Source organism: Siniperca chuatsi, linkage group LG6, assembly GCF_020085105.1.
Source record: "Siniperca chuatsi isolate FFG_IHB_CAS linkage group LG6, ASM2008510v1, whole genome shotgun sequence".
Lineage (NCBI taxonomy): Eukaryota > Metazoa > Chordata > Actinopteri > Centrarchiformes > Sinipercidae > Siniperca > Siniperca chuatsi.
The window spans coordinates 26,707,825-26,713,824 of record NC_058047.1 but is presented as its reverse complement, the minus strand read 5'-3'; positions in this window follow the sequence as shown (position 1 = coordinate 26,713,824).

The window sequence follows — 6,000 nt, the reverse complement described above, 5'->3', positions numbered from 1 at the left end:
CACCTTTGAGAGAAGTTAATTAAGCCTGCCATATTGTGCCTATCCAGGGGAAAAAATGTAGATGAATATTGAGCAATCGAACCCTGTCTCTTTCTCAGTCCTCAGCGCAGGGACAGAGGAGGCCACTGACACAGAATCATGTACAGAGTTCAATTAATTCGCATCAACTTTCCAGCTCTCTCTTCCCACGTTTCCACAGACCTCCTGAAAGTTCGACCCTCGCTAAACGCAGCCAAATTCACAACAACCTCCGTTGTGCGATATCAAATGGGTCAGTGGGAGGGAACTTTCCTAATTCCCCTACTCTCTCACCATCAACAAATTATCTTCCATGACCTGACAAAAACGTCAGTTTTCACGCTCACGTCATTCTAGTTATATTTTAGCAATGGTTAGAAATGAAAAGTCAGAAAACTTAACCTCTATATTAAGTGTTTTCTGCTGTGAGGTTTTCATAGTTAACCCGTCAAACACCAGCCAACTAAAGCGGCTACAGTGTGTATTCCACAAAACATCAAAGCCCTGCGAGGTAGAGTTTTAGAAAAAGACACACACACACAAAAAAAACAGGGAACTGTGGATTATTAAACCAAGTGAAGTCAGAATAACAAAATAGTGTTCAAAGTGCCCAACATGGAGGGGGAAACCTGCTGAGTGCAATATAAAAGTAGGGGTTAAGCTTATTGTAAACTCCCTCCGCTACGTTCCAAAGGTAGATGTTACATATGATTAGAGGAACTCTGCTGTGGCAGTCACGGCAAGCTACTTCCGTTCCAGTTGAGCATTGCTAATTTTTTAAACCCTCGACCACATGTGTGGCACCACTGTGTAGCTCCTTTTTTCCTCTCTTTTTGATCTGTTTTCTGCTTGAGTCATATCCTCTAATGTTTAATCATGCTTAGTGCTTCCCAAATAATGTGAGGAAATAACTTTGAATGGCTGTAATTAAAGTTTTTTTCTATAATTTAATATGATACAGTGATTATTTTTTCAAGCCAGTTCAAGTCATGGGCCAAAATAATTCTTTCAATAAGTTCTACCTTCTTTGACAAATCTCTGAGTTGTGTTTTTTCCCCAACTCCAAGATTGATTATCCATAGTATATCTGAAGGTTTGATCTATTATAGTATTTGTTACCTGCTAAAAATGGAGCTCTGACTTTAAAGGTGTTTTTTTAGCTGTCATAAAAGATACATAATAATACCTCATAATTTAAACTTTCATCAAAACATTATATCAAACAATGTTATATGATCCGTTGTAAAATGACATTAGTATTTATAGAAATTAAATCATTCCATAAAATGTTTTGTTAAAGCTGCTCTGATAAGTATTTTTAAATTAACAAGGGATCAAATAACTATGTGTAATGTGAAAGGTGTCGCTTGTAGTGACCAACCCACAGAGAATCACCACCCGACTCTGCAGCTCTCCCCAGCTCTACAGAAGGTGCAGCACCAAACGTCAGATAAAATTAGCAACTAGCTAGTGAACGGAGAGGAGCAATCAGCTGCTAAAGAGGCTGATATTTTCCTCAGGAGTTGGTGGAGACCAAAGCAGAGCAAAAAGGAGAGTGAATATAGAACTTGCATTCGTGTCTAGAAACACAACTCCAAATGAATGCTAAAGTTGCTTTGTGTCTTCTGGATGTGTAAATAGGCAACTGTTTGCTAACAAAATCCCCATATAATTGTATAATATAATTTGATGGAGATTATACGTGTTTTACCTCAAACATCCATCCATCCATTTTCTACCGCTTGGTCCCCGTTAGGGGGTCGCGGGTGACTGGAGCCTATCCCAGTGACTTCGGGCCTTAGGCAGGGCACACCCTGGACAGTGGCCAACTCGTCGCAGGGCGAACACAGACACAGACAAGGACAGACAACCATTCACTCACACATTCATTCAATACGGGCAATTTAGAGTTATCAATTAACCTACACATGCATGTCTTTGGACGGTGGGAGGAAGCCGGAGAACCCGGAGAGAACCCACGGTAACACGGGGAGGACATGCAGACTCCACCCAGAGAGATTGTGTGATGTTGGTCCGGTCCGGGAATCGAACCCACGAACCCACGATCTCCTTATTGGGAGGCAGGAGCTGTAGCCGCTCTGCCACCGTGCACCCCTTACCTCAAACAAAAAAAAAATAATTCCTAAAGAGAAAATATTCTTGATGTTTTATTCAGGCGCTGCACCCATAAACTGTAGGAAAACATGGACATGTGTCAATGATGTCCCCCCACTCACTACCATCTCTGCTAGTTGCTGGAATTACAAAATGCAAATTGGGACAAAAAGGAAAAAGCCTGGGTGAAGGTGAGTTGGTATGTGCAAGCAGCAACTACCACATCTGAATGTGACAGGCCTTGACACTTGTCAATGAAGCAAACACACCAAAAACATGCCTCTGTTCCTTCGTTACTAATAACTCCGTAATGGAACAATGATTCTCAAAGTTACCTCACAGCTAAACATAGAAAAATTAAATTAGCCATTAAGATCTTATTGTATTTACTTATTGTGGAATAAAAAATATTACTGACGTTATAATTTGGGAGAGTAACTGGAACTTTTAAAAGAGAATCAAATGGCATCTGAGGTTTTCGTAGGGCCAGCATCTGGAGGCTGTTACTGGTATCTGTGCTGCCGTTCAGCCATGGTGGTGGCCAACTGATTGCTGTACTGACAGTGAATGAACAGTGATTTTGAAATGACCATTACCACTGGGAGTCTCAGTGTTCAGTTCAATTTATTTATATAGCGCCAATTCATAACAGAAGTTATCTCATTGCACTTTTCCTATAGAGCAGGTCTAGACCGTACTCTTTATAATATTAATATTAATCCTTGTTCAGAGGAGCTAGTGGAAATTGTTCAATTTAAATACATGAAATGACAGCAGGTAAACTTTTCATTGATCTTATTAAACCGCAGCATCACACCAGCTGTTAGTCTTGAAAAAGCGTCTACGGCATCCAAATATCTTTTTATTGTTACCTGTATACTTGCAGAATGGATATACACAGTTACAATTTCTCATTCAAAGATTTTTATGGTATAATGTAAGTCATATTTAACAAAATAGGTAGCAAGGCTTGAAAGTGACAAGATTAGCACTGGGTGATTTACAACAAAATAATATCATGCGTGCTATCAGCAGTGACCATCTCTGTGAGTATACCTCGCTCAGGCTAACACTCATTAAAAGCAGGGATGACGCTGCAGGGGCCATCGGCCAATTACAAGGTTTGGGATTATGCAGCTCCATCACTTTTAAATTGACAACAGAAGTTACCGAGATCTATAATTATACTTCTCTTATCTGCTGTTACATTGGCTAATGATGAAGGAAACTTGAAGGCTCTCTGGGTTAGTTTTAATGAGTCCCCTTTCTTTAAAGACCACAAAATGCCACCAATTTAAGTCCTGCCAATGCTCTCCATTTCAAGTTGAGAAACACCCGTGGAGAGGAAAAAATCATCTCGTTGACCGGCAGTGTCAGCAGTTAAGAAGCCAGCATGAGCCTGCTCATTCTCTGTGGCAGGGATCAGATTAGAATTCACGGAATAAAAGTATTCTGGCATGAGATGATCATGGTGTCACTCAAACCTTTAATTAAAATTTAAAAAAAAGTGTATCATGCAGAAGCACTGTGTGATTTTTAAAGTGGAGCACCAATGGATTCAACAATCCAAATGTTCTTGTTCTTGGCTAAGATTAGTATAATTGTGTGGCACTGGTATAATAGACATGAACAACTCTTCAAAACTTAAACCAGAAGGACAAGAACAAATGGAATAACTTAGACTTGGCTGGTACAGCTAGCATATAGAGAGCTATAGAGAGCTCCAATGATGATAGTTAGCTTAAAGGTGGGTTTAAAGACAACTTTCAAACACTCACAAAATGACACAGTGGCTTTAAATTTAAATGTCATTGCAGTTTGATTATCTATGTAGCATCTGCTGTCACCTGTTTGACCTTCAAGTGATGCATTTTGCTAGCATGCACAATCAGCAAGCAGCATCACGCAGCCCATACAACAAAAGTACAGACGTAAGCTATATAAAAGCTGAGAAATGTAATGTTTCCGACATGGAAATGATACATAAGTAGTCGGTCTGTGTGCAAGATGTTGAGATGTGGAGATTTTTTTCAGACTTTTTTGACGGTAAGGAATCTTTTCAGAACTCGTTCATTTGATCCATCATTGCGAAGATACTGTTAATAGTTTCGCAGTCAACATCACTTTGGGCTGCATCGCCAAGCAAATGAACATATTGTATAGCATAACCATAACCATAAAATGTTGTTTGAGATTATAATGATTGAGAAATTACTTACTTGACAAAGCCGAGTAGGAACTAGTTAGGAAGAGGACTTGAGCCAACAAATAGTCCTGAAATACAATATGATGTTTAGTGTCACAGCCAGAGAAAATCATTTTCATTTCAATTTTCCCCCCTGAAAGTGAGTAAATGACCTAAAGATCCAACTATGCCTCCCAAAAATGGCCTTCTAGCTTGAAATCTCATGTGCAAAACAGCTCAAATTAGCTGTAGCTAATTTTATCAGCATCAGCTACTGCAGCAACAAACACATAATGCAATACTGTGGTGTGTGCAGTAGGCTGTTCCATTAGCACTGGAAAATCTTCCAATGCTAAACGGTTTGGCAACTTGCAACCATGCAAGCTCAGTCCAGTTGCTCCTGATATATTTGCCAGCAAAAAGCTACATTTTGACACTTATTATGGATTATCACGGCGATGCTTTAGCTGCCAAATGCTTACCTAGGTTCTTGATAAATATGCATGATTCAGCAGTGGCAAAAATACTAACTATTTCGTTGTTTGTTTCATGTCACCTCTTAGTTTTTCTCTCTGCAGTTTGCAGGTTGTAAGGACTAGACTCAGTTGAGCATTTGTGCTCGAATGACACACCTTCAGGCAAAGTACTGTCCTGGTTATGAAAACACAGAGATAAATCCCAGTAAAATCATGATTACAAAGCAAGATGATTAATTAAGCTGGGCAACTTTGCTGAGTAAATTTCGGAAACCCCCAAACCTGGAACTGAGGTTTTCTCTCCATGTAATTTTACAACTAACTTCACAATTAGTGAGGCAGGGTCCCGGATTTTACAATATATTTGGCCCAAATGAAATGATTGGCTGGCCTACCTGCCTGTCTACCTGCCTACCTGTGCGCACTCTGCCCGCGCGCTCATTGCGCATGAAAATGTGTTTTGGGGGAGTGGCTTTGAAGGGAGGCCTGAGGGGAGGGGGTGGGAGTTTTTAGGCTGGATACTTTCAAAATCTAGCTGTCTCTTGCTAGCTTCTCCAACGTTACCTACCCCTAGCTTTAAGGCACTGCACAAGTCCAAAGTAAACCCCACTGAAGCTTTGCCTGGGCTACATTATAAACACCAGTTTATCTCATTACACCTGCCTTGAGCAACCACAAAAAAAAGATTTTACTCAGTATAACTAATTCAAAATTTAAAAAAAGGAAAAATAAGATAACTACTGTGAAGAAATTGTCATGAAGGTGCTCTGAGCAGAGAGTATAATAAACTATATAGACAGAGAATTCAAAATCAAATTTTAAACAGTATGAAAGCTGAGTGAAAATGCCTGCATGAAATTCACCACCTGGACCCTTCATTTCTGTTTAATTCAAGAGAGCAGTAAAAACTGATTTACTACACACTGAGAGGGTTCTCTAATTATGTTCTTATAAATGCTAATTTTTCACCAATGCATTTTTCTCTTCTGATTTTGTTTAGTGATCTTAAATGCTTATTTGGAAATAAATTAGTCATTGCAGTGTGAGCTTTAGCCTTGCAGCATTTCCTTTCTGAAGTTGCATTGGTATTCAGCCGTAACACCTGTTCATCCAGCCGAGGCTCTTCTGCAGAAACAAGGTGTATTTGCTCTCCTTCCTCATGCCCATTTGATTTGCTGCAGCATTGTGTGATTGGATCCTGAGTGA